This window comes from Meriones unguiculatus, chromosome 2 (genome assembly GCF_030254825.1).
Source record: "Meriones unguiculatus strain TT.TT164.6M chromosome 2, Bangor_MerUng_6.1, whole genome shotgun sequence".
NCBI classification, from domain to species: domain Eukaryota; kingdom Metazoa; phylum Chordata; class Mammalia; order Rodentia; family Muridae; genus Meriones; species Meriones unguiculatus.
In genome coordinates this window covers 103,665,464-103,693,308 of record NC_083350.1, presented here as the reverse complement: position 1 = coordinate 103,693,308, position 27,845 = coordinate 103,665,464, and the positions used below count along the sequence as shown (strand labels likewise).

Sequence of the window (27,845 nt, the reverse complement as noted above, 5' to 3'; positions counted from 1 at the left end):
TGCCCTTCAGGTATCCCCGCCCCTATCCTGACAAAGGTCCTGTGACATTCCTGGCTCCAAAGGGATTGCTCTGGTTTGCAAAGTGACAGCGGGCTCTGCACTACTGGTGATTTGCGCAAACTGTACAAAGTCAAGAGCCACAGGATGATATGTTTTACCAATAGAGACTGTGAGACAGCCAAATGGTGGTTCTGGGACGGCTGCCAGAAGTCAGTGTCAGGGATGGAGAGGAGCAATCACAAGAAAGGGCAAAGTTCCGCTGCCACAGCATGGTCAAAACCCAAGAGGTTGCAGTTGAAAGAGAAAGTCTGTCCCATCCGCTCAGCGCAAAAGGCGAAGAAGAGTCTTTCTTTTGCAACACGGGAAAGAAATGTGATTTCAAGTTGTGTTCCGGGTAAGGAGACTATTGTGAAATAGGGGGTGCCATCCCCTGACCTGCACTATGAATAGTTATCATTGACTGAATTTGACACCCATGCCAACAGCTCTGAAGTGCTCAGCTCTGGAGCCAGGCTGCCTGCACTTAAAGCCTAGATTGCCTATTTGCTTCTCCCATGCTTCTTTGTCCCTGTTTGCTTGCCCATAGAATGAGGAAGATAATGGCCAAGCAAAACTGGACATATTACCTTATGGTTTCATATATATAAGCAGCTCAGACTTAGCAAGGTCACAGAGATAGGAAGTAGGGTCGAGGTTACAGGGGCTAGAGAATGGGGGAAGAAATGATAGTGGTTGCTTAATGAGCAGAAAAGCATCTGTTTGGAATGTTGGCAAAGTTCTATCAATGAATGACTGTGATGGCTGCCTAACAATATGTGCTTGGTACAATGAATTATACATTTTAAAATGGAAACAGTAGTAAGTTTTGTGGTACACACACACACATAAAAATTTTAAAATAAGATTTTTTTTTTTTTTTGCTACAAACCTGATGTTGAACTGAGAGATTATCTACAACATAATGCTGTGTGACGTAGGTAAATGACGTCAAAAAGCAGCTGAAAATTGATAGTGTTGGAAATGATCACTGAGGGTGCTGGAAGGAGGGGGATATGTCATTGAGGCTGATAATGTCCTGTCTCTTCATCAAGGAACTGCTTGCCTGAAGATGACTGAGTTGTCTCTTATGTATACGTTAGTCTTCATTAACGAGTACCTACCCTTCATTCTCGAAAGAAACTATGACCATGATAATACCATCCTGCTTGGAGAGATTATTTTAGTGTCTAATGAGTTCAAGAGAGAACACAGTTAGAACTGAGGCCAGGACAGACTGTCTCAGATACTGGATGAGCAGGAACTTCCAGGAGCAAATAGAGATAGTTTTATCTTTCTTACGCAGATTTTCATGGCACAGGTAATTAAGTCACATTGACACAGGTGGTTTCAGTTCTAAATCCAAATACCTATGTCATGCCGATGGTAGTTGTCATAGTACTCAAGAAAGGAATATCTGTTCTCTGTGATTGTTATCTGCAGCTCTGAGCTCATGATCCTGGCACACATCAAAGACCTCACTGATTATTATCCCTGTTTATTTACTTTGGAAGATAAGATGAATACAGCTAAAAATCTGATGTCCCTAAACCTTTCAAGATTAGTTTTGATAAATTATAAGACAAAACAAACAAACAAAAAAGCCTCAGTCTAGGTAAATAGTTCAGTAGTAGGGTGCTTGCCTCACATACACAAGGCCCTAAGTCTAACTTCCGGTTCTGGGAGGTTGGAGGAACACAGAAAACGTGACTTCAGGCTTCATGTAGTTCTGGAACTGCTATTGTTGCTGCTAGTGTCTGCGATTAGGGGAAAGGGGGATCAAAAACTCTACAAAAATACTACACGGGCTGAGACCTCACACACTTTGATTCCGACTGGCTGGTTTTGCATTTCCTCAGGGACCCTTGAGTAGTTAGCTTCCATAAGCTGCAGGTCTTAGGAAGACAAATCTCTCACAAACCCAGAGATTTAGAAAGATGGTGTTTCAAAGGGAAATACAACACTTGATGGAGACTCAGGAGTCCCTGTTTTTTCACTATGTGTGCTGTTGGTTTAATTAGCAAAGATTAAGTATATGATGTATATATACATATATATAGTGATAAATAGCAACACACCGTCCATTCCTCAGGCATTGGCTATTTTTTCCATGGCTGTGACAGAACAGCTAACACAAACAACGTAAGAGAGGGAAGCTCTATTTTGGCACATGGATTCTGGGGTATTAGTCCATTCTTTTGTGAAAGTACAACAAAGCAGAGCGACTCACAATGTGGTGTCCAGGAATGAAAGATGGGGTGGTAAGATGTGTGGATGGGTATGTGAGAGAGAGAGCGAGACAAGGAAAGAAAATGCATGTGGTATGTCAACTTCAAGACTGCTATGGTCGTGGAAAACAAGCAGTAGGTGCATGCACTTAGCTAGTGAGGGAAATAATGAACACAGTTGGACATTCTTTATTGCCTCAATTGACCTGAACATTTACCTTTTCATGCTACTTCCAACTTGATGAGTTGTTAAAAGGTTTCCTAAGCACACGTAGCTCCATCTCCCCACCTGTTTAAATCACAGACATTTGTACTTTTGGCCTCATTCTTGAGTGCCAACTGCCTACTTGAGTTGTAGGCCACCTATCATTTTCTGGCTATGTGTTCTAGGGAAGAATTTTACAATGCTTTTAGTTTGAACGCGCATGCTTTTCTGACTTGGTATTAAAGAAAGCCTAAGAAGACGATGGAAGTGTGGCCTAGCTCCTAACAAAGAATATTGAGTGAATCATATCACCTATTCAAACTTTTTCTTGAAAAAAAAAAATAGAGACTTAGGCTCATCAGTTGATCTCAAGGCACTATGCAGTCCAGCCTAGAGGTGATGTCCAAATTCTGGCACCCATTGGTTGCAGTTTTCACAGCAAATTACTTGTCATCACGCATCTGGAAAGTGAGTAGCAGGTGTAAAAGCACGATTTCCTCCCACACCCCAGCTCCCCAAATAACGATTCTGAGGCTTACATACATTTCCAAAAGCCTAGGCCAATACAGCGAGGCATGCTCTCTGACTTGCTCATAACTAATATTCCATTTCTTCTATTCTTAGTTTTGCCATGTGGCTGGTTACCTCTGCTCAGTTTCATACATCTATCTTCTTCAGAATCCTGGGGGAAATACTCCTGCCCTGTCCCCACGACCCCCCTCCCCCCACAAGCCTTGCCCCGCCCCACCCCATCCCCTCCTCTCTGACTATCTCCCAAAGTTCCCTCCTCTCTCCCCCACCCCCAACTCCCACCTCCTTATTTCCTGCCTCAGCTAACAGGCCTAGCTTTTTATTGACAGGTGATGCTTCCATACAGAGACAAGAGATTCCTTCTCCAAGCAGGTTCTCAGGAATGCTTAGCTCCCAGGTTAGTGGAGAGCACAAAGCTAAACAATGAAGACAGCGTCCTGTAAGCTGCAAAGATCGCCATTATTAGAAATTTAGTTTCATTTAGTTTAATTTTATGCTGTCCATTTTTTTGGCTACATTTTTTTTTCACAAATATTTGTACTACTCTGGGTAGAATCTATGGGTTGCCACCAAACTATAAAAGTGTATTTGGGCATTAAACCTGACTATTATAAATAACGTCTTTCCTGAGGTAAAGGACTGCCTGTAAATTTTCTGTTTGTTCTTGAGTTGTGATTCTTTGAATCAAGAAATATAAAAATCCAAAAAAAAGAAAAAGAATTAGCTGAGAATTATCTTTTTCGCCTATTTTTCTTCCCTGTGCAGTGGTCTCTTTATATACAACCCAAGAAATAGCCTGTCTGTTGCTGTGGCGTTTCTTAATATTTCAAAAGGACTGCTGTAGAGGAAGGAAGGGCTTTATCCATATAGCCTCTGAGCACGCACCCGCCCCCCCCCCCATCCCGCCATGCTCCATCTAGAAATAAAAGCACTTTCCCACCACTTGTTTCACTCTTGTTCATGCTGTTTCCCCCACCCCCTAACCCCTCTGTCATTCTTTTTCTCCGGTTTCCACCTGTCCATTCATGCCTAGCATTTGGGATTTTCTTTAAAATCCAAAGTTTTCAATTAGATGTAACAAGTAGTTCCTTGCTCCTTGATAATCTTTAATGTAGACATTTTTTTATTATTCTTAGGTGTGTGTGGGTGTATGTGGTTTCGTGTAGGTTCGGGTATATGCGAGTGCAGATTCACACACATCTGTGTGCTCATGCACGCAGAGGCCAGAGACCAACGTCAGGTGTAGATTTTCACTCGCTGTCCACCTTATATGTGGAGACCGCATCTTTCATTTGCCTGGAACTCACCAAGTAGGCTAGGTTGACTGGACAGCAAGCCCCAGTGATCCCCTGTCTCTGTCTCCCCAGTGCTGGGATTACAAATGTGCATCGCCAAGCCAGGCCTTTTTCTTTTCTTTCTTTTTTTTTTAATGTGAGTTCTGCAGAGTTTAAATCAAGCAAATCACATCTTTCAGATGTGTTCAAATGCCAAGGCCCTTGAGTATCACCCCACCCAAGTATTCTTTAGATTGAGTGACCCATTCAAAGTAGCTTTTGAGAAACATACAGATATGTTTGTAAGTATGGAAAAGTAATTACCCTGCTCTCCAAATTGCTTGTGGCTTTTTAACACTCTTTCTGCAGACTGCTATTGCAAAAGTTCTGCACATTGAGCTGATGTGGAGCACCCTAAGGATATCAACTGCCTTCCTGGGGATTAGCCATTTTGATTCTTACCCAGAGAAGACCTTCTGGAAATACAGAAAGCACCAGTGTAGCTGCGAGAGCACAGCATTATCTGCTGCTGCCTCTAGCTAGCCTTTTGGCTATTGGGAGGAAGAGGAAGGATTGGGCAACCCTTTTTAGGTTTTTAGGAGCTACACGTTCTTCATACATTCTGAGCCGAAGCTGTAGTCTGAAAGCCCAAAGCCATTTGCAACATGGTTTTAATGACTGTCATTACCCCTCTGATTACTTCCACCTAATAAAAACTCCCACTGGCTTGATGTTACTGGGTTTCAGTTGCACACGGCCTCCAGACTCCAGTGAGCCACAGAGCATCTGGTCTTTGCCAACAACATTATTCATCAAAGGAGGATAAAAATCATCACAACACTCAGCTTGTCACAGTGGGTAATGGCTTTGAAAAAGTCGTAGCTTTGGCTCAGCTTGGGTCTTTTCCAAGATGCTGACCCCCTTTTTATCCACAATGAATTTTAAAAGAGAAAATGGAACACATGCTGAATGGGATTTTTCACAACAATGAAACTCCCATAATTAGGAATCGATAGTTAAAATTATATTACTCCCACAAGAGCAAAACACAGTAAAAGTTAATGTAATTGCTATGTCAGCATTTTGGGGGGTGGGGGGAGAGCGGCAAGGGGTGGTGTGTAAAGACTGCATTTAAACCCTCCCTTTACATACATGGTCCTCAGCCACCCAATGAAAGGGAATGAGGTGGACTGGGGTCTGCTTGTTTCCACCCCTGCCTCACCTATGCCATCAGAGAAGGGGCAGTCCACCTCTGTCTCATTCAGAAAAGAAAAGAGGCTTTTCCAGCTGTGAAATGGATTGTGCCCTACAATTCTGCAGCTGGAACAGAAGCCATCATTTTGATGAAATTTGTCAAAAACTTTGTGTCAGTGCTAGGCAGCTTTCCAGTCCCTTCTCGGCCCACTTATTCCGTCTAACAAAAGGTTCCTCATGGACTGATTTGTGTGTCAGGGTCAGTGTGCATGCTGTGAGCACAGAGTTCACAGACCCACTTATTTACATTTCTTTATGGCCTTAAGCAGATATCAGTAACGTGGAAAATAGGCTTTGGTCATGTTTATCTATTTATTTAAATTTATATATTTGTGTTCTTATTTATGTGTTTGTTTATTTATTTTTGAAAGTCTTACTCTGTTCAGGGGTTTTGTTTGTTGCTGTTGTTGGTTTGGTTTGGTGGGTTAATTTGGGGTGTTTTGAGTCTGGGTTTCTCTGTGTATCCCAGGCTGTCCTAGAACTCACTCTTAAACCAGACTGGCATTGAACTTAGAGATCCACCTGCCTCTGCCTCCCAAGAACTAGGATGAAAGGTGTGTGAGCCACCACCACCCAGGGAAGGTTTTACCTTGTGTCTTAAGCTGGCCCTGAACTCACTGTGTGGCTCAGGCTAGCTCTAAGCCCAAGATCTCTCACCTCTACCTTAAAAGTTCTGGGCTTTTAAGCATACCTCATCACCACATCTGGCTGGACATACATTACAAATAAAAAAGCAAATTCAGTGTGCAGCTGGCCATTTCTGAATGCAGAGTTGTGACTTATGGGCAATTGCTTTGATCAACCTAAATGCACATTTCTGACTCAACAGAAATACTAGATGAAAAGACCCCCAAACCTTGATCCAGAGGATCCATATTTACAGTTGATTTAGATACCTATATACTGAGGTGTCTTCGATTATAAGTCAGACCACCGTTTAATGAAGAGAAGCACCCGTTAAGCCATGACACCATGCTTTCTCATTGGAAATATTTATTTCTTGTTATGTTCAACTTGCGACACACTTATTTAAATAACACAGAGCCACAGTGTGAACATCTACATCCCGGATGACACACACCCAGCAATGGCACTGTCACAGCCTCCCACAGGACAGGACTTGACACCAGCAACTGATGTGTCCTGGGCTCAGAGACGTTCACCTGTAAAAAGTGGACCTCGGTGAAATGTGATGTCAGCATGCTTGCTCTGAGCCCGTCCAGAGCCTCTGCTAACCTGACACCTGCTGCAGACCAAGAGACCACTCAGATCCTGTCCTGGGAGCCCTGTCTTCCTTGTCTTCCTTGGCCTTCCACTCCTGATGCTCCATAGTGATCCTCCCAGTTCTGACTGTATAACAACTACTGGACTAAATGAACAGTGGCTGTGATGAAATTCTTTCCTTCCCTTCAGATTCCCGTGTTTTCCAGACTCCCTACCATTTGCCCTGGCCTCCTGGCTTCTACTGTTATTATTCATGGCACGTATGTATGCATCATATATAATAGATATGTAATATACATTTCTTGATTAAATAACATTAACCCAGTTGTCTTCAGAAGATTAATGTATTTACTGTGAGGATGGAGAGGTTATTTTTAATATGTCTATTTTAGGTTTTGCTGCCAAATATGTAACATGAAATCTACCATTTTAACCATTTTTACAGCAAAATATTTTTGTCTTTTTCTGCTCCTTATTTTTTCATGAAGTTTAAACATAACTGGCCACTGTTGATTAAAGGTCTGCAGTGACTTGAGGTAGAAAAGGATTATTCTACAAAATGCTACTTCAAAGCTCACCCTTTTCCCAAGTCCAAGAAGTCATATAATCACACCATCTCTATTACTTTACCCCTAAAACATCATTTTTCTCTCTTCTGTTACAGCTATATAGCAAGATCAAAGAGAACACTTTGTTCCTTGGGCTTCAGCTACTGGCTGGAAAAGTACAGAAAAGCTTTTAACTCGTTCTTAGAAATCACAAAGTCATCTAATTATCTCACAACCCTCAGCCAGAGGGGATAGATTGCCCACACCCCATTGTCTCACACACACACACACACACACGTACACACACGTACACATCTTACTATCTTACTATCACCTTTTAAAAATTACATTGTTATACCTTTGAAGTTGAATATTCTTGTTAGCTTAATTTAGCTGTATAAAAGTGTTCAGGGCATGGGGATTTGTCCTGGCCCACATTTTAAAAGAAAGAGTTCTGCTTCGAGGCAGAGCTGGGGTGGCGCCCCTTTGCTCTGGGCAGGGATAGTGCTGATTTGTTATTTCTGTGGAATGCTGTGCAGGTGAATGTTAGAGACTGACTCCGGTGGAGAGAAGACAGTCCTGTTTGCTAGAGTTTCTCAGTTTCTGTGGTGTAAATGCCTCACAGGGGTGCACGTCAAGATTATGTCTCTAGACACAGCTGAGAAACTCTGACACACCCTAGCACACCTATAGATTGTCCTACCGTCAGACACCGCAGTCAAAAACAACTCCAAGACCAGATGCAACAGCAAAATACGAGAGAAGGAATCACTCAGAAGTGACGCAACTGGGAGTTATCTATTGTTTTGCTATTATTATAATTTATTTAAATTTAAGCTTAAATAACCAATTTTGTTTTCCTTTGTTTGAGACAGGGTCTCCCTGTATGCTTCTGGCCAGCCTGGAACTCTCTGTGTAGACTAGTCCAGCTTTGAAATTAGATGATCCTCCTACCTCTGCCTCCCAAGTGCTAGGGATTAACGGCATGTACCAACAGCAAATTTAATTTTAATAATGGCTATATTTAATAACTAGCATTCAAAATTCTGAGAAAAATGTAACACTTGGCTCTTAAAAACCAGTAGGAGCAGCCCAGCCCATCAAACTGATAAGCGCATGCTTATCATTTTATGTTTCCCAGTGACACTTTATACTTCAGATGACATGAGCATCTCTCCTACCCTTCGTTTTATTTGCAGTGCTGACAAGTACAGATAGGTAATTAGTTTCTAACATTAATAATGATATTTATAAAAAATGATATTTACTCATCATAAATATTTTTGAGAAGCCATAAAGAAATCTCTGAAAGCACGATTTTGGCTATATCCTAAATCTTGAAATAATATATATAACCATAAAACGTGTATAAATGTAAAAGATATTGCTAAGAAGAATACATTTCTGGCAGTGCAAATGAATTTTTTTTTGACACAAGCTATAAAGCTTTTGCACAATAAAGGGAATAATCAAGAAAGTGAGAGATAGACCATTAAACAGAAGAAAATTATTCACAAAGTATTTATCTGGCAAGGAATTAATTTCTGGAGTATATAATTATATAAGAAATTCTAACGAAGACAAGACAATCGGATTGAAAACTAGATGAAGGGGCTAGAGAGATGTCTCAGCAGTTAAAAGTGCTTGTTGCTCTTGCAGAAGCCAGGGGTTCAGCTCCCAGCACCCACGTGTCAACTCACAACCTGCTGTAGCTCCAGTTCAAGGGACTCGGATGCTCTCTGCTGGCTCTCCCTGGGAGCCAGATATACTCCTATGCATGGACATAGATGCAGGCAGAACACCCACAGATAGAGAGTAAAAATAAATTATAAATTAATGAAAGTTAGTGAAGGGGCTGGAGAGATGGCCAGAGGTTAAGAGCAGTTGCTGCTTTTGTGGAGGACTGGAGTTCTGTTCCCAGCACCCTTGTGATGTCCCACAATATGCTGTAACTCCAGTTCCAGGAGCTCTACCACCCTCCTCTGCTATCCATGCATCCTCGGTATGCATGTGCTAGTCACATGCATGCAAGCAAAAACAGTCTTACACATCAGATGAAAATAAATAAATCTTGTAAAAAAAAAAATAACAAGAAAGGCATGAAAAGGATGGGACAGAACAACTGGGAAGGGAGGTGTGTGGCGCCCTGCTGGTTGAAATCTCCTCAGAGCCAATTATTTACACTCAGTCTACGATGATCGATGATCGACACCCTTTTCTCAGCGGCGTTCTAAAAGTCTCCCCTGATCTGGGTGACCCCAAGTCTTGTAAGTTAAGAAGAGTCACATGGCCCTCAGGGCAGATTACAGGCCCGATCCTTCCCTGATAAGGAGATCCTTCCCTGATAAGGAAACTGCTCTACCAGGCATTTAGGAATTCCTAGAGACACACCAAAGGATCTTAGTCCAGCAGTGACCTTCAGTTGTACTTGGAGATACACACACACACACACACACACACACACACACACACACACACAGGATAATTAAATACTGTGTTTTTCTTCTCATGCTAAGACCATTAAGTATCCTTAACTCCCTAACCCCAGTGAATCAAACACATTCACCCTTGAAATCTCTCTCTCTGCCCAGGGTTTATATTGCCCTTGATTTCACAAGGAAAATAAAGCACGTGCTTTCTCACTTCAAGACTGCCTGAGATTTGTCATTTATCCTCTCCCAGGCTGCATCTCACCAGGCCTGCCTTCCAGCCTGCTGGACCTGAGCCTCGCCGGGCCTGGGCCTCACGAGACCTGTGTCTTGGCTGCAAGCTGACCAGGCATGAGCTTTGGCCTCCACCTCTGCTGTGCTTAGACAGCAGCTTGACCACGAGCTGTAACACTTTGGTATCGCCATAAGTTTTTGGAACACCCGAGTTTCCATTGCCACCAGCAACCTCATGCTACAAGAGCTAAACTGTAACACTCTGTGGAAAACCTTTTCCATACCCCAGCTTAGCACACTTAGGCCTAAGCCCAGAGAGCTCTAGCTGCTCCTGAGAGAAACAGAACCTCCATTCTCCATCTGGAAGCCAAGTTTCAAGCCACCCACCAAAACTCAGGACCCTGCTGATGGTAGAATGACAGAGGTGGAAAGAAGGCTAAAATTTCTAAGTGAATGAAAAAGCCACTATTTGAGAAAAATAGTTACTGTCATTTTATAGTGTGTGTGTGATAGATAGATAGATTTGTGTATGTGATGTTTCTCTGTGTATGATGTGCCTCTGTGAGTGCTATATGTGTATTTGGTGTGTGTATATGTAATGTGTGTCACTGAGGACATGTAGGCATGCATGTGGAGATAAAACGTAGCTTCCAGGAGTCAGTTCTCTCTGTCCACTTTGGTTCCAGGGATCAGTCTCAGCTTGTCAGACTTGTCTAATAAACGCTCTTACCTCTGAGCCAGCTCACCAGCTCCAGGGGATCTGATGCCCTGCTCTTGCTATTCCTGGGCTCCAGGTATGTTTGTGGTGCACTGTCATAAAGACATTGAAGCAAAGCATTCATTTTTAAATGGCATCCTGCAAGCTCAATTGGTACAGAGGAAGACTCTAAAGTTAATTAGCTAATAATTAATTTTTTAAAGGCAGATCCTCCCTTATTACTGAGAAGCACTCGAGACGGGACTCTTTTCTTGTCCTCCCTTTTCTTCCCAAAGGGCTTGATGGAAATAAGGCAGTTTCAACTGCTGTAACCCCAGTATATATTCCTCCCCAACCCCCGAAAAAAACCAACAGCGACAGTGTGGGGAATTTGGGCACAAATCAACAACCCTTTGTATTCTGCTGTCTGCTGTGTGAGAATAAAAAGATGTACGCCACGGAGAACCTTTACAGCACCCTAGGACCACAAGGGGAAGAGGACACTATGGGTGGAAGGCTGATTAGGCCTTCAGTCTTTGATGGCTTCTTACTGTTGTTTCGTCTTTTGTTTGTTTGTTGAGAGAGGGTTATTTTTTTGTTGGGGGGGTCTTTGTTTGTTTGTTTTTGTTTTGACAATCAGTTCCTGATGGTTTAGGAGTAGGTTGGTTTTCCCTTTCAATGCATCACATTTCATTTACAGTTGCTCCGTACAGAGGTAAAGCTTTCCGTTACTCCTGCACACACGTATCTCCCCAGCAAAGCTCCACTCAGGTGGGAATTGCATTACTGTTTACTGGTACACAACCGCCAACTCTCATGTGGAGTTCCCCAACCTTTTCCTGGGTAGAGCAACTTATGAAATAGTTCATGCTTTAGAAAAAAAACATAAGTAAATATAAACTAATGAATTTCTGGCCTAACCACCATACCAGATAGGAGGCCAGTGTCTACACAAGCTAAATATCTCTCCACTGGCTTCTTCTTTTTTCTCTCCTCTGCTCTCATCTTACATTTGTTTTCATTTCCTATTTATTCACCTTCCTCCTACCAGCAGGCTTGGGCTGGATGAGGATGAGGCGAGTATATACTATTACAGTACCTTGTGGGGAAATGTATCCTTCCTACACAGTTGTGTGCTCAATCCTAGACTATGTGTGTTGAAAACCACATGTCTGTTATTTAGGGGGCTAGAGATAAAAACCATTCTGTCTTATTAAACTGCAGTGAGCTTTCCATACATTCATAGGCACATTCTTGGGCTCCATCACTAAGTCTTCATACCAGAAAATAATCCCCATGTGAATATTTGTTAACTAGTTCTCTGCTCTTTTCTCCAGGAGAATTGAACTTCTCTGCTCCATATCCCAAAAGTCTGATACAGAAGTAGACTTCTGAGCATCATTCAACTTGACCTTATTGGCTTTTCACAGGCAAATATCTCTCAGAACAGCTTGTAGACAATGTTCAAATCAAAATGTGTTTTGATTTGTGTTTCTCTCTGTCCATCTGTCCTCCCACTTTTCATCTCAAAAGATTGTATTCTCCCTGTTGACTGTACATTCCCCCAATTGCCTTTTGAAAGAAAACAAGCTCCTTGCAGCTTTTCAAAGGTCCCATGAAGTGCCTGGTCTGCACATTACAAGCATTGCCTGGGAGCATTCACTTAATACTTCCGAGGCATGACTGAGAGTGAAATCTCCACGGGCTCCCGTCAATACAGGCTTAATGTCCCTTATGATCTTGAAGAAGTCGCTCCAAGGAAAGAGGAGACTCACCTCTCTTCTGCCCTAGAAAAGAAGAATTTTGTTAGAATGTAGTGAAACTCTTACAATAACGTTGGAGCTTGTGACACTCAAGGATTGAATTTACCTCATTTGCATACTTGCTTCTAGGGAGATCTATTGTGGGTTGGCCTGAATATGTCACTTTGGAAAGCTTGTGTCTAATGATCAGACATGAAAAGGTGAGAAGCTGTCATCAGAAAGAACATTTGCTCACCCATTGCCTTCCCATAGGATGTGAATGTGCTCAAAATATAGTACAGAAACAGAGGAACTATTTTGAAACAGAGGCAAAAACATTTTGACTCATAAAGGACTATCTTCAATGTTAGAGAATGTTTTCAACAAAAAGAATTGCCTCCTCTTTTTTTTTTTTTTTTTTTTTGTCTAGAAAAAGTCTCTCTCCATCTTTAGTCATGACTCTTATTTACCAGATTTATTCCAATCATTGGCTTTACTGTCTTTTTACTCATCTTTCTTTAACAGACCCATGATACTTTCTTAGTCTATACTGTCCTTACTGAAAGCCATTTCATTCCCTTCCATACTCTACCACTAGATATGTGCTACAGAACCTTCATTATAGCCTATTACACATACTTCATTTATTCATTCATTCACTTACTCAACAAATATGTATTATGAATCTCCCTTTGGCCAAGTGTGGTAGATTTAAACACAGAAAGCAGTCCACACTTTGAAAGTATATCTGGAGAAGTTTTTAAATAATTAAAATTTTTTTGTTCTTATATATAGACAATGTATCTTGATTATAACCAGTCCCAGCTACCTGCTTCCCACTTCCTCTGACAACCCCCATACAAGCACCTCTTCCACCTGCCAGAATGTTTTTTTTGTTTTGTTTTGTTTTGTTTTTAATTCACTGAATCCAATTAAAACTACCACAGGCATTTGAGTATGGAGTCTGTGGTGGTTTGAATGAGAATGGTCCCAATAGGTTCATAGGGAGTGGCACTGTTAGAAGGAGCGACTTTGCTAGAGTAGGTGTGGCTTTATTGGAGGAAGTGCATCACTGGGGATGGGTTTTGAGGTTTTCAGAGCCTCAAGCCAGGCCTATTGTCACTCTCTCTTCCTGATGCCTGTGGACCCCGATGTGCACTCTCAGCTGCCCGCTCTGCCTGTGTGCCATCATGCTTCCCACCAGGATGACAATGAACTAAACTCTGAACTGTAAGCCAGCCCCAATTAAATTTACTTGTTTGTTTCTTTTTTTTCCAGTCAGGGTTTCTCTGTGTGGCCTTGGCTGTTCTGAACTCTCTTTGTAGACCAAGCTGACCTCAACGCAATTAAATTTTTTTCTTTATAAGAGTTGCTGTGGTCATGCCGTCTCTTCACAGGACAAGTAGAGGGAACTCAGACAGGGGCTAGTTGGAGTTTTTACAGCAAAAGCCCAGGCTTCAGTGGCCCAAACAGGCTTAGGTCGGCTACCCATCCTCAGTATGCCAATTAAAGAGATGAACAGCAGTGAAAAGCAGAAAGGGATTTATCCAATGTGACCACATTGGAAAGAGAGACAAATTCAAGGGTCTTATTACCCCCAAGTGCTTGGGATGCTGACATGAGTTTGGCCTTAAGCAGAGGAAGAATTGGGCTTGGAGGTAAGAGGTGTGATTTATTAAGTCTGGGTGTTCTGGTGAACCATCATCTCAGTTATCACTGCCGTCTCTTGGATGAGCTGTTCTGTGATGGCATGTCTTTCCCGAATAACCGCCTTCATTTGGAGAGTGGTCTGTCCTGCATGGTCCTGCTGCTCCAGGAGTTCAACGTGACTCAAGAGGAAAGGTTAAGAACAATGCTATCAGCTAGGCAGTGGTGGCTCATGCTTTTAATCCCAGCACTTGGGAAGCAGAGGTGGATGGATCTCTGGGAGGCCAGTCTCGTCTACACAGTGAGTTCAGGACAGCCAGGACTACCCAGAGAAACCTCTTAGAAGGAGGGGGAAGCAATGCTGTCTCTGTGCTTTCAGTTAAAGAGAAGAAGACAAAATGGCCCCAGAGGAGCCAGGTGTCCACCCTGTGTTTAGTTGCCTTGCGAGCCAAGTGGGGAATCAATGTTTTCCCACCACCCAGCGCTTCCAAGTGCCTCTTTCAAAGGCACAACCTTATGACTGTATTAACATGTCAAGCTATGCTGAAGTCCTCCGTCCTTGAGGACTGGTCATTCCTCTGTGTTTAGAGGCTGATTAGCTAACAAATTTGCCAGTGGACAAGGTACGACTCTAATTAACTCCTTGCCTCAAACACAGAGAAGCTCTTAGTAGGCCAACCAAGCTGGGAGGAGATATGCAAAACTCAAGGCAAAAAATGGGCATAACATCAAAGAAAGAGAGCTCTGCCCTCCTCCAGCGCCCCAGGGGGTCCTCTGACTAGGACTCAGCCTCCATACAAGTGTTCCCAAAATCGTTCACCCTCCCGCTTCCCCAGCATGCTGCTTGGCCCAACAAACCCAGCTCAGCACGACCCTCTTAGCCCGCAGTGAGACTCTGACATAGCGTCTACTCAGAGGAGCACACCACCCCAATCCGAAGCCAGTCTTCTTGTCAAGTACACGATTCCCCCTCAATCAACAAATGTGTGCTCCCCCTGGGCTGGCTCAAAAGATGTCAATTCAGACATCTACAACCAAAGTACAGAGCAAGAAACGTACATTGGGTGCTTCACCTCTCTCCCAAGCCCATACTTAGAGTCAGCGTCTGTGCGACACTAATGATTATTAAATCAAAAGGCATTCATTTAATGGAGCCATTTCAGGATCCAGCAGTAAATTGCCTTCTGCTGCATGGCTCTGGGCATGAAATGATTACACCATAATGTCTGAGCTTTCTGCTGCAGGGTGAGGTGAGACTGGCTGGGAATTTGTTTTCAGTTTGCAAAGCCAGCAAAAAGAGAGAGAGAGAGAGAGAGAGAGAGAGAGAGAGAGAGAGAGAAAGAAAGAAAGAAAGAAAGCAAAGCCTCCTGTCTCTGAGCTGTCCTCTGCCTCCACCTCCACGCCAACCACTGGGTCAGGTTGGACACAACCTATTTAATGGACAAACAACCTATTTAATGACCCCAAACTCCAACTCCGTGTAGAGAAAGAGACCTCCCTTAGGCAGATGTTCCTGAGGTTTAAACAGAGAACAATACACAGTGACGTACAAAGCATGGAGGAAAAGAAAGACTCAGCACAGCGCCCTTGGGACAGGATAGTTCAGAGCACATCAGATAGGCTACGGCCTGGAACCGCTCACACCCTTTCCTCGGCTCACGGTGAATGCTCCCAGGCGCTGATCACATTCCAGGTGCCAGGCTCCCTGTTAACACTGTAACGCAGAGCCTCCGGCCCTTTCTGATCTTCACAACAGCCTCTACCCAGGGGGTTCTATCACTGGGCCCACCGTACTGGTGATGAATTGGAGTCTAGACCAAATTAGTTTGAACAAGGTCACAGCTAGTTAGTGGTGAAGCTAAGGTTCAAACTCAAGTCTCCTATTTCAAGAGCTCAAGTTCTTTAGTCACAACGTTGGTTGAACATTATCTCCAAACCCCAGTTAAAACAACTGGGTCACGGGTACAGCTCTGGGTTGTTGTTGTTTTTTTTTTTTTTTTTCTTCTGTCTTCTAAAAGTGGATAATAACCTGATAATGGGCCTCAAATATAGTCATCATTAACAGATCATTTTGTTGGCGTCATAAGATCCAAAGTTGAGCAATCGGATGAAGTATTTTTCCCCTACAGACGTCAACCTAGCACACTGGATCTGGCTCTTAAAGCCAGAAAGGGAAACCAGATAGGTACTTCCTGTCCAGAATTCCACCTTGGTGTGGCCAGGCCACCTTCCTAACTGTCCACTGTAGGACTTTTCGTATTTTAAGAACATGAGTTTTCATTCTCAAGGATTTTTTATCCCTCTAGAGAGACTGCAAGTAAATAGTTCAGAACTACTCAAGATGATGAACTGTTTAAGCTTCAGTGGCCTAATAATCTAGATACGCAGTGTGTCAGTGGACCCTAAAGAAAGATCTTACTACTTTGCTATGTGAAAAACCGAGTCACAGACTCCATCCTGCCAGGCTAAACTCGGGACAGAAGTTCTTGGTCATATAATTGACTCAGCATGAGTAAATTATTTTAATCGTAATTGTTCTGGAACCTTGAGTGCCCACGGTCAAAAGTCCTATGACGAATTTAATCAAACTGCGGGCATTGTACCAATCAAGCCCTTGGGAAATTTCTAGCATAATTCTGAGAGTTAAGAATTTCCTCCTTTCAAATGAGATGGGTGTTATCTCAGGCTCAGCGAATAATCCCTCTCTGCTGACAGGTCCTGCTCCATTAACTTTTAACTGGTCCTTTTAATATTCAGTTTATAGTTTCAAACTTTCAAAGCCTTATCAGATGCCCTTTGAGACAAAATGCATAACAGATTTATTTTTAATCTACTCACAAAGACCTTGAAAGGACAAACAACCTATTTAATGACAGGAACTAGTGCGGTGTTGCTAATGAATGGTTCTGTTCTGCCAATAATGCCCAAAACTAAACCAATGATTTTTGCAAGCCTTGTTTTGCTTTAGAAATTTACAGTGAAGCATTTTTAACATGTATTATCTTACTTAGTCCTACTGACAACTGGGGACCCAAACAGAGTGAGTTTAATGTCCTCATTTTAAATTAAGGAGTCTATGGATCAGAGCACTGAAATTGCTGCCCCAAGCTTACATAACCAATAAGGAAGAGGAGTCAGAGCCAAAATTCTCTCTGGTTTTCAGCTCGATTCAACTCACCTCTTTCTCTCTCTCTCTCTCTCTCTCTCTCTCTCCCTTTCTCTCTCTCTCTCTCTCTCTTTATATATATATGTGTGTGTGTGTGTGTATACATATATATGCATGTATACATATGTATCACATATATTATAGATGATATCACATATAATATAATATTTACATATTATAATATGTTATAGTATATTCCCAATGATTGTACTTAATTTCAACGGATTTGTAAATCCCCTAAGCCAAATTTTACATGCAATATTGATCCAAAGACCCAAAGGCAAGGAATCTTGCTTAAACTATTAGCCATCTAGAATAGCTGGGCGTCACCACACCTTCCCCTGAAACGCTGTGTCTAGCATAGAATCTGAACTGCGGTGGGCATATATAAAGACTGAGGAAATGAATAAATGGACAAGTAGATGCATCTGAGAAATGCAAGTCAAGGGGGCTAGAGAGGTGGCTCCACAGTGAGGAACACTTGTTGCTTTTGCAGAAGACCTGGGTTCAGTTTCCAGCACCCACATGGCAGCTCACAACTGTGTGCAACTCCATTTCCTGAGATCTAATAATGCCCTCTCTGGCCTCATTAGGAACTGCACACATATGACACACATACATAAATGCACTTAAAAGGTGCATGTACATAAAATAAACGAGCAGAATTTTTTATTAAAAAAAAGGAAATGGCAACTGGAGATTTGTGTTCTATTGACAGCACATTGGGAACATAATTTTTCTCTCTCTCATGCAACACTGGTTACTAGGCTGATGATAGTAAGTCTAGATGGAATGCCTGCTATTCTGATGATGGTTAATGTGTCCATCATCAGAGCTGATGGACACACTGTCACCTTCCATACATGGAGCTACATGGGTACTGTAACTTCTACCTAAATGCACATGGGATGACAGAGCCTGGAAGACGAGCTTTGCTCACGTAACAGAAAGAAGGGCCTATGTCTTCTACCTGAAATTAATGTGCAATGATCATTTGGATTTTAAACCAGTTTTTTCTAATTTACAGCTTTTAAAATAAGAACAACGATGCTTCCATTTCTTCTCTGGCATCTGGGCAGAGCGCCTGGTTATATCCAATAACTCAGATTCTATTCTGGGAGGAACATCAGCTGGCTTCCCATTTTCTTTGCAGGTCATATGTTCACAGAGAGGAAGACATTTCCCTGGCCAGCTTTACTAAAGGGTGAGAGCTGGCCAGACTCATGCTCCTTGAGAGCAAGGTTGTACAGCAGCCTTTTTATCTGTTCTATTCTCCTCCTCAGATCAGTCTCTCCATACATAGAAAGATTGCAATTAGTGTCTATTTTGGACCATAAAGCAGGTAAGGAATATTGCTTTATGGTGTTCAAAGGACCAACAAGGAAACAGAATTATAACATAATGTAATGACATCAAACTTTATGCATTGCAGCCATCATTTCAAACTGATTGTATTTAAGGCAGGGGTCTGTTCTAAGGGTTATAGTTTTAAATATATTAATTCCCAGCCATAAAACCACCAAGTGAGAGTAGGTACTTTATACACTGAAGAGTGCAACTTTATAATAATTAATTAGTATTGAAAAGGCATTGCATGTTTTTAAATCATGAATGTTTTCCCCTTTTGGATTGCACATTCTAGTGAAAAGTCAGGGTTAACACCTCCTTTATGAATCACCTTGGGGTACTCCTTGCATCTCAGCTTCCGAAGAAACCAAGGATGTTGTGACATTCTGTGTTTCCACACCAAGAACACAAGTGTCCTTCCACTTACACACTGAGAGTCCTTTAATAGGACATCAGTGTTTAAAATGTAGCAATGGTAATCCTAAACAACTAATTTTTGCCATTTTTTCATTCACGTGGCTTAATCTAAACATGGCACTTTCCCCACTTTATTATTTATTTTTGTTTATGAGTTTGTTAGGTTAGGAATGGCTTCCATCATGCCATTTTCACATATGCCCTGTTCTTATTTTTTCCCCTCTCCCATTCCTCTTCCTACGTCCCTTCCCTCTGTAGGCCCCCTTCACTGTCATACCACATATATTTCACTTCCCTCCTTTCCCATTTTTCAGATCTCGTTTCTCGTAGTCTCCTTTCTAGTTTCATGACCCACCTTCCACACACACACATAGAAAGTAAACCAAGAATCTGCATTTGATAAGCACGGTATTTTATTAGCATGCATTAATTGTACATAGTAATGGGTTTTGTTGTGACATTTTCATATACACAACATTTTTTTAATGGCTGTTGTATTTAGCATGCATATAAATTAAGAAAGGGTGGTGTTGGGAACACCTTTAACCCCAGCACTTCGGAAGCAGATGCAGACAAATCTCTGTGATTTTGAGGCCAGCCTGGTCTACAGAGGAGTTCCAGGATAGCCAGGGCTACACAGGGAAACCCTGTCTCAAAAAACCAAATAAATAAATAAAGCAAGCAACTAGGTAAGAAACAGTAAAGAGGAACCTTCCAATATGTCACAAATAGCCTTTTTGCCACAGATACCTTCTGAGGTGATCTCCTTTTAAGCAATACATTTAACTCTGTTCACAAGCCAGGAAATTGAGCCATAGAAAGCCTGAAAGGCTTGTTTATGGTCACATAGCCAGGAAACAACAATGCTGGGATTTGAACTCAGTATTCTGGCTTCAGAGCCCAGGCTACACCCCCTGTTTCTTGCTACACCCCCTGCACAGGAGAGCATATCTGAGTCATGGTTGCTATTGTCAGTCCACAGTAGAGACTCATTCTGTTTGACAGGGTCCACCTGCACAGAGCACCATCTAAATACCGTCTCCTGTTAGTGGTCAGGGCCAGGAAATAAGGTAATTTCCTCCTAAGAACAAAACAAAACAAAACAGCAGGTCAAAACAAGGAACCTTCTTGTCCCGGCAGTGAGAAAGCCAAGTTAAAGATCAGAAAGACAAACTTCGGGTTAGCAGTCAAGATTTTTGTCTACTTGTCTTTGGTTTTGTTGGTGCTATTGTTTGTGTGGTGCTGGGGCTCGGATGCAGGGCCTTGCGCGCCACAGCCAGCGTTCTGTCAATGAAGCTGAACCCTGCTTTGTCTCTCGGTTTTAATAGGTAAAGAAAGCTAACCGGAAATGAATTTTAAGTTTATTTCCTCCACCCTTGAGACCTTGGTTCAAGATGACCTTGGGGCTGCTCTACAGCTTGATGTCCTTAGACCTTCTCCCCTTTCTACAGACTCTGGCTTAAAGGATAGCTACACACACAAACACACACACACACACACACTAAAGACCAGGCCCTGAGACCTTTCTGTGAGCATGAAGAGGCAATGGGCATGTCTGCATCCCAAACCTTGCTGGATCCTGCAGTATGTGGCTGCACAAGGTGAAACCTCAGAGGTCACGTGGCCACCAAGGCTCTCTATGAGTTCCAGACATTCAGATATTGCAGTCACACTGCTGTCCAGGATTAGACCTTAGAATGTCAAATAGTCCAGAAAGATACAGTTTCTGTTCTCCACATCAAGTAAACAGCCCCTGGCATTGGCTGCCAGCAGGTGACAACACACGTTCATAAGGCAGGGGCTGAGGAGCTGTGTTTACCCGACATTTAATACCCAGGAAGGCATTGGATACATGGGGATTCCCATGCCCAGGTAACCTAACCCATGAACTCCCATCTCCGTCATTGCTCAGCTGTCACCACCTCACCAGCCTCCAGGCGATGGCCAGGGGTTCCAGACAGTGATCCCAGACTCTGAAAGAGAAAAAGAGGGTGTGTTGTCTGTAATCCAGCCACCGCAAAAGATAGGAGCATTTAAGAACTATGTTCCATGTTGAGAGGAAAAATAGCTTGATAGGCAGGTAGGTAGATAGATAGATAGACAGATAGATAGATAGATAGATGATATATTGATGATGGATATATATATAGTATATGTGTATACATAACCATGCCTGTGTGGCACACTCTAGGTCCATATATAGAAGCTAGAGGACAGCATCATCAGGTGTCTTCCTAAATTGTTCCCTAACTTCCTTTCTAAAACAATGTCTTTCGCTGAGCCTGTAGCTAGCCATGCACTGAGGCTAGACTGGCTGGCTAGCAAGTTCTGGAGAAAGCCCTGTCTCTACCTCCAGTGCTGGGATCACAGGCATAGGTAGCCATGCCCAGGTTTTGCATGGGTGCCAGGAACTCAAATTGGGTCCTCTTGCCTTCACAGCAAGCACTTTGATCCACCAAGCCTTTTCCATGGCTCTTTCCCTGCCCCCATATTTGAGACAGGATCTCATTATGTAGACCTGGCTGACCATGAACTCACTATGTAGACCAGAGACCCTCAAACTTATGGCAGTCCTGCTCTTTGATCACCTTCCCCTGAGGGGGAAGCAGCCTTACCAGGGCACAGAGGAAGACAATGCAGCCAGTCCTGATGAGACCTGATAGACTAGGATCGGAAGGAAGGAGAGGAGGACCTCCCCTATCAGTGGACTTGGGAGGGACAGTGGGATTGGGAGGGGAGGAAGAAGGGAGCTACAGGGGGGATACAAAGTGAATAAACTGTAATTAAAAATTAATATAAAATAAAAATTAAAATAAAAAAATGGGGGCAATCATCCTGCCACTGCCTCCCAACTTTCACGATGCTAGGTGTGTGCCACCATGCGTGATGAAAGGCAGCCTTTTAAAGGCCACTGTCATAATCTTCAAATGAGAGAAGTAAATGATCAGTCCAGAGGGCTCCAGAGAACAAGACAGGGACCCGCATTGTAACGTCTTCTGGGGAGTAGGCCAGAGACCTACCCCACACAGGGCCCTTTAATAAACATTATCTGACCAGTCCTCGTGGAAATCAAGCATGCGCTAGGCATGCACCATTGATGTGACCCTGAAACAACCTGAACACCCCTGAACCTTCCATCCTGCGAAGACAAGATAAAAATGATCGTGTGTGTTGAAATCCTCAAAAGATGTTGTTAAGGAACAGAACAGAAAGGAAGAGAGTAGGCTACACTGAGTGGACAGAAATGGAAAAGGAAGGCAGAGACACAGCCTTTAAAAAATGGGAAGAAAACTAGGGAGAAAAAGAAAAGCAGATTCAATGAGCAGTTCCAAAACACGAACCTCAAAACAAGTTTCTCTTCCCTGCGTTATTACTGCTTTGTGCGGGGGTTCACATAGCTAGACAATCTCCTGTCTGCTGCAAGAAACAGACAGGATAACAGGAAATGGTTTCGAATTCCACAGTGATTATATCTACTTAACGTTGACTTACCCAAAACTGTCTCAAACAGATGGTATGGAGAATTTGATTACGGGCTTATCTTACAAGACAACAGAGAACATTTCTTCCCCTCCAAATACTGGGGGTGAGCGGGCAGTGCAGAAAAGGAGAGGAATAAGCCCAGACCCCATACAAATCAGGGTTACCCAGCATTAGGACAGCCCTGCATGGATCTCTGGGTAATAGGGCACGCAAACAAAGCTGTGGGATGTCAACAGGCTGTGATTCCAGTGCAGAAGGGTACAGCCTGAGCCCCTTACTTCACAGGTAAGGAAGTGGAGACATGGGAAAGTAACAGATTTGCCCCTGTCTCATTAGAGCAAACATGGGGCCGGGTCTCCACCGCCAAGCCTGGCCTTCACATTTGCCTTTATACATGCGTAAAAGGGAAACATTAGAATCTGCTAGCACCATTATTACTAAATTATCACCCGTCTGTGATGAGCAATTACCAGAACTTGAAACTGATGGGTAATGCCATCCGTTTGAGTCCAGCTAATGAGCCAAAAGCTGAGTTCTTCAAAAACATTTAACATTAATCAGCATTTGGCTTCAGTTTGTGACAAGTGTTTTCAAAACACCACAGACAATTACAATATTCTTAGCTTTGCTTAGTGTAAATACGTGATGAAAGAGAGTCAGAATTTCATAAATGACAGTCTCCAGAATGGAAATAATGAGTGCCACAGAGAAGGTACAATGTGTTCATCTATCTAGCAGGCCAAATATAATTTGGGAACTAATGAGGTCACCAAGAGCTGACAAACAGCGAGGCTTCTGCTGGGTGAAAATGCAAAAGCCTCTTTCCATAGTGGGAGAACAGAGACAGCAAGCAGAATCAGTGCCATGGCACAGTCACAGGAGAAACCCTGAGCTTCATGCTCACCACCTCACCTACCCTGGTGACAGGTGACACAAGGGAGAGGTTTTCCTGAGTGGGGTACCAATGCCCCATCGAAAGTGAGGAAGCCACATACGGAGGGCCTCGAACTCCCCTTATGGTGCTTGGTGCTGAGAGAGTAGTAGAGACAAAGAAACCAGAAAACAGGTGGTTGATCTGAGGAGAATGCGTCTGCACCCATTCTTATTGGCCTCTCCAGGTTTCCTGGAGAAGTTCATCTATGATCTTATTTATTTATTCATTTCTATCTTATGGTACAAGCTAAAACCCAACTTTGTTAATGTTAGGTTTTCTGAAAGCCAGAATTGCTTCAATAACTGGTAATGAGGTAACATTACCTATTTAGCTAGTTTTACAATAATTAAAAAAAAATGTCAATCAATTAACAAACATTGTCACCCCGTTGATTGCTAACATTCATTGAACATGATCAAAAGCCTGAAGCAATGTTGCTAAATCCCACCTATTATTTCACTCATTCCTCACCATGACTCTTTGAGAAGAGAGTCATCAAAATCCTTCTGTTGAGGAAGGTAATCCATATATGGATTTAGCATCTTCTTATGTAACTCATTCTTCTGGGTCTTTCAAATAAAGTAGTGACTGGAGCAAAGGAAAGACCTTCTGTCTGTCTGTCAGAATAGCTTATGTTGGTTAATTCCCACCATATACCCAAACTCCCAAGAAATGTACTAACTTTGAATAATTAGCATTCATCTGGTGATGTATCTCAGTTGGCAGAATGTTTACCCGTCACACACAATGGCCTATGTTTGAATCCCAACACCACATAAAACAACAGGGCATGATTATACCAGCACTATTTATAAGGTAGAAATAGAAGGATCAGAAGATCAAGGTCATCCTCCAATACATAGTGAGTTCAAGATTCTGGCTCAATAATAATAATAACAACAACAGCAACAACAACAATAATAATAGCAAATAGAAGAGGAATAGGCATTAATTAATTAACAACTTACATTAATCACTCGTTAATTCATCAATTACTTAATTGATTACTAACTATTAATTAATAACTCACTAATGAGAGTTTCCTGATCTTGGCTAGACTTACTCTTATGCATATAGCCACTGAGAAGGTGGCATGTTACTCCACAAAGATTTTTATCCTCAGGCAGGTCATCTTCTGGCTTGTTCTATGGCAAGGAAACTCAAGTTGGAAACTAGATGTGTACAAGGTCCCTTGGGGCCTAGATTGAGAAGAAACACAGTATTACCTTTTCCATATTCTGTTGGCCAAAGACTGTCATAAGACCCATGAAGAGTCAAGAGTAAGACAGTGGAATCCATCTCATAATGGGGGAGTTGCAATATCATCTCAGAAAACTCATGGATACAGGGTTGGTCATTAGCATAGACCATCTTCTGCATGTGCAATGATGACTAAAACAATGCCAGGCAATTTATAAAAATATATCATTTGAGTTTCGTAATAATCTTTACAGGTAACTTTTTATCTTATTTAACTTTAACTTATTATCAACCTCCATTCTTCAGGTAAGGACATTGAAGCCAGTAAAGGCTAGAAAACTTGCCTCAGATCTAAAAATATTTGGTGAGTCTTGGGTTCAAATCCAAGCCTCAGATACTTGTCATCCACAGTGTGACTCTACAGTCTAGGAAAATGCAGTGTTGGTAACAATGCCGGATAATTGTGCTTGAAGTATGAATGGAGATGAATAAAATATATCTACTGAGAATCAGTACCAAATGCATGTCACTTATCTATACTTAATAATTGGCCAACAAACAACAAGTGAGTCTAGAGGAGGCCAAGACAGCAATCAAAGTTTCGGGTCTGAACAAAGAAGTTGGGTCTGAACTGAGCTTCGATGAGTGGACAATGAAAAGCCACCAGGGACACTTTGCATGTAATGACATTCCCTTGCCACCACGTAAAAAAGACTTAGAGTAAACTTCAGTTTCTTCAGCAGCATAGATATTTCAAACTTGTGGCTTGATCATCTGTAAGCAGTGGAAAGTCTAAGACTTTACTTAAATACTTTTGTTTCCTTCACAATAGGGTCTTACGTACCCCAGGCTGGCCTCAAGTGCACTGTGTAGCCAAAGATACCTTGAACTTTTCTGATCCTTCTTCCTCCATCTCCCATGTTCTGGGATTACAGGTGTGCACTACTAAGCACAGTGTTGTTATAAAGAAGAAAATCCCAAATTATTCGATTTTTATCAATGAAGATTCAGGAGCCAGATGCCGGGGTGAAAACTTGCTAGCTCAGAGAGGCAGAGAAAGCACCCAGCTGACTTTCCTACTCAGCTCACATCCGAGAAGAAAGAAGCCAAAAGCTCAAAGTCAACAGCCCAAAAGGCCAAAAGCCAAAAGCCTAAGGCCAAAAGCTTGCTAGCTCAGCTGACAACCCAGGAGGAAAAAGTCAAAAGCTCTTTTCTTCTTCTCCATGCTGCCTTAAATACCCTTCAACTCAAAGGCCCTCCTTTCTGTTTAATCCCTGTCAGCTGATTGCTTGCACCACCTCTTAACCCAGGATTAACTTTATTAAATCCTGTGAGAGCTCTTGGACTGAAGGTGTGCACTAGGACTGAACCACACCAAACAAGGAACAGGGTTTTACTGTTGACAATATCAGGGTTCACAATGGAATCAAATATTCCACAACAGCACTGTTTATGTGGTTCTGGGAATAGAACCCAGACCTTCATGCACACTAAGCAGGCTCTCTACCAATAGAGCTGCTCCACCAACCTAGAATGCTAAGGAGTATTCAGGAAAGTAGGCCAATGATTCATAGTAACCAGATGCTGTGCCTTAGGAAACAAGCTCTTTTTGCCCTTCTCCTCTGCCATTTTGTGAGTATAGTCTCTTTCATGGTATCACTATAGCTGGTATGCCCATCAATATTCTTGTTCATTTCTATTCAAGAAGTGGGGACAGGAAGCCCAATGTGAGTATATCTGCATACTCCATCTATGACTTCCATTTGTTACTGACTACCCTCTGTACTCTTTTAGAACTCAGTAATACATAGCTGCAAGGGAAGCTGGGAGAGCTAATGTTTGAGTTTTCTAGTTCCACATCATGGGGAAAAAACAGAGAAGAAATCTATGGATGACTTTTGAATGATCAGTTCATAGTATCTACTTCAGCTAGGCACCCTAGCTGCTACCCTGTACCAGGGATCTGAAGCTGTCATCCAAGAATACTTTAATCCATTGGTCTTTGCCTCTACTCTCTCATAATTCCATTCCCCCTTCATGGACTATTGAAAATCTCCTGTGAATCTCCTTTGATCCCTATAACCTGAGTGTCTTATCTTAGTTCTGCAACCCTTTCTTTGCTGTCCCTGTTCTAGCACTCAGCAACATGCTTGTGGTGGTTTGAATAGGTATGGCCCCATAGACTCAAGTGCTTGAATGCTTGGGAATGTCACTATTAAGAGGTGTGGCTTTGTTGGAATAGGTGTGGCCTTGTTTGAGGAAGTGTGTCGCTGTGAAGGTGGGCTTTGCGGTCTCCTGTGCTGAAGCCACACCCAGTGTGGCACACAGTCTCCTTCTGCTGCTTATGATAAAAAATGTAGAGCTCTCAGCTTCTCCAGCACCATGTCTGCCTGAATGCTGCCATGCTTCTCACCATGACAACAAGGGCCTAAACCTCTGAAACTGTAAGCCAGCCTCAATGAAATGTTTTGCTTTATGAGAGTTGCCTTGGTCATGTGTCTTTTCACAACAATAAAACCCTAACTTAAGCCACTGCTCCTGCACTATAATGTGCATGCTGAGTCGCAGACATGTTATATATATATTTTGTGCCACCCTCAGCACTTCCCACGGCTTCTGGCATGTGTAAACAGTAGACAGAAAGGTAGCAAGCCCTACATGACTTAGCACACATAAGGAACAAGGAGAAGAAACATGGCCCAAATCACTTGGTATCTCTAAGAGGTGTTGAGGAGAACGTAGAAAACCTCCTGCATTTTCTCTTCAGGACTTTGGCTAGTTCAAAGAAATGGTGGCAAAGTCACTTGGAAATGCGTATGAGGATGGCAAACCAATACAGGATGAGGATTCTTTTAGACTCTAAAATTCTCCATTTTAGAGTCAGTTCACAGCATCTGGTGATAAAGATGTCCTTTTCTTGCTGGTTTAGGCAAACTATCTGTCAAGTGGAAACCTTTATGGTATACTTTAGGTAGCAGAGAGGAGGTGATAAAACTTTTTCCTATTTTGTTATTTCAAGTGTTCAAAGTAATCACCATCCCAAAATGCGTATTTGTAGATGTTCCGTCCTGATCACCTTTAGAATCTACGGACCAACACACCAATAATTCCAGGAGGTTGCTGCGTGCCATTCTAGACTTGTCAAGTGTGAGCTGATCACTGAATCCTCAACTAAAAAGTTAAGACAGGTGTATTAATTTCAGATGAAAGGCCAGAATCAAACTGTAGGTTTGATTCAAAAAATGATAT

At 42.4% G+C, this 27,845-nt stretch overlaps 1 long non-coding RNA gene across 1 annotated transcript; it reads left to right on the top strand.

Moving 5' to 3' along the window:
• The first annotated feature begins 132 nt into the window (after positions 1–132).
• LOC132652432 (uncharacterized) lies at positions 133–12,825 on the top strand. The gene is made up of 2 exons (XR_009589994.1): positions 133–394; positions 6,571–12,825. It is a non-coding gene; the product is annotated as an uncharacterized LOC132652432 (long non-coding RNA).
• Positions 12,826–27,845: the final 15,020 nt, after the last annotated feature.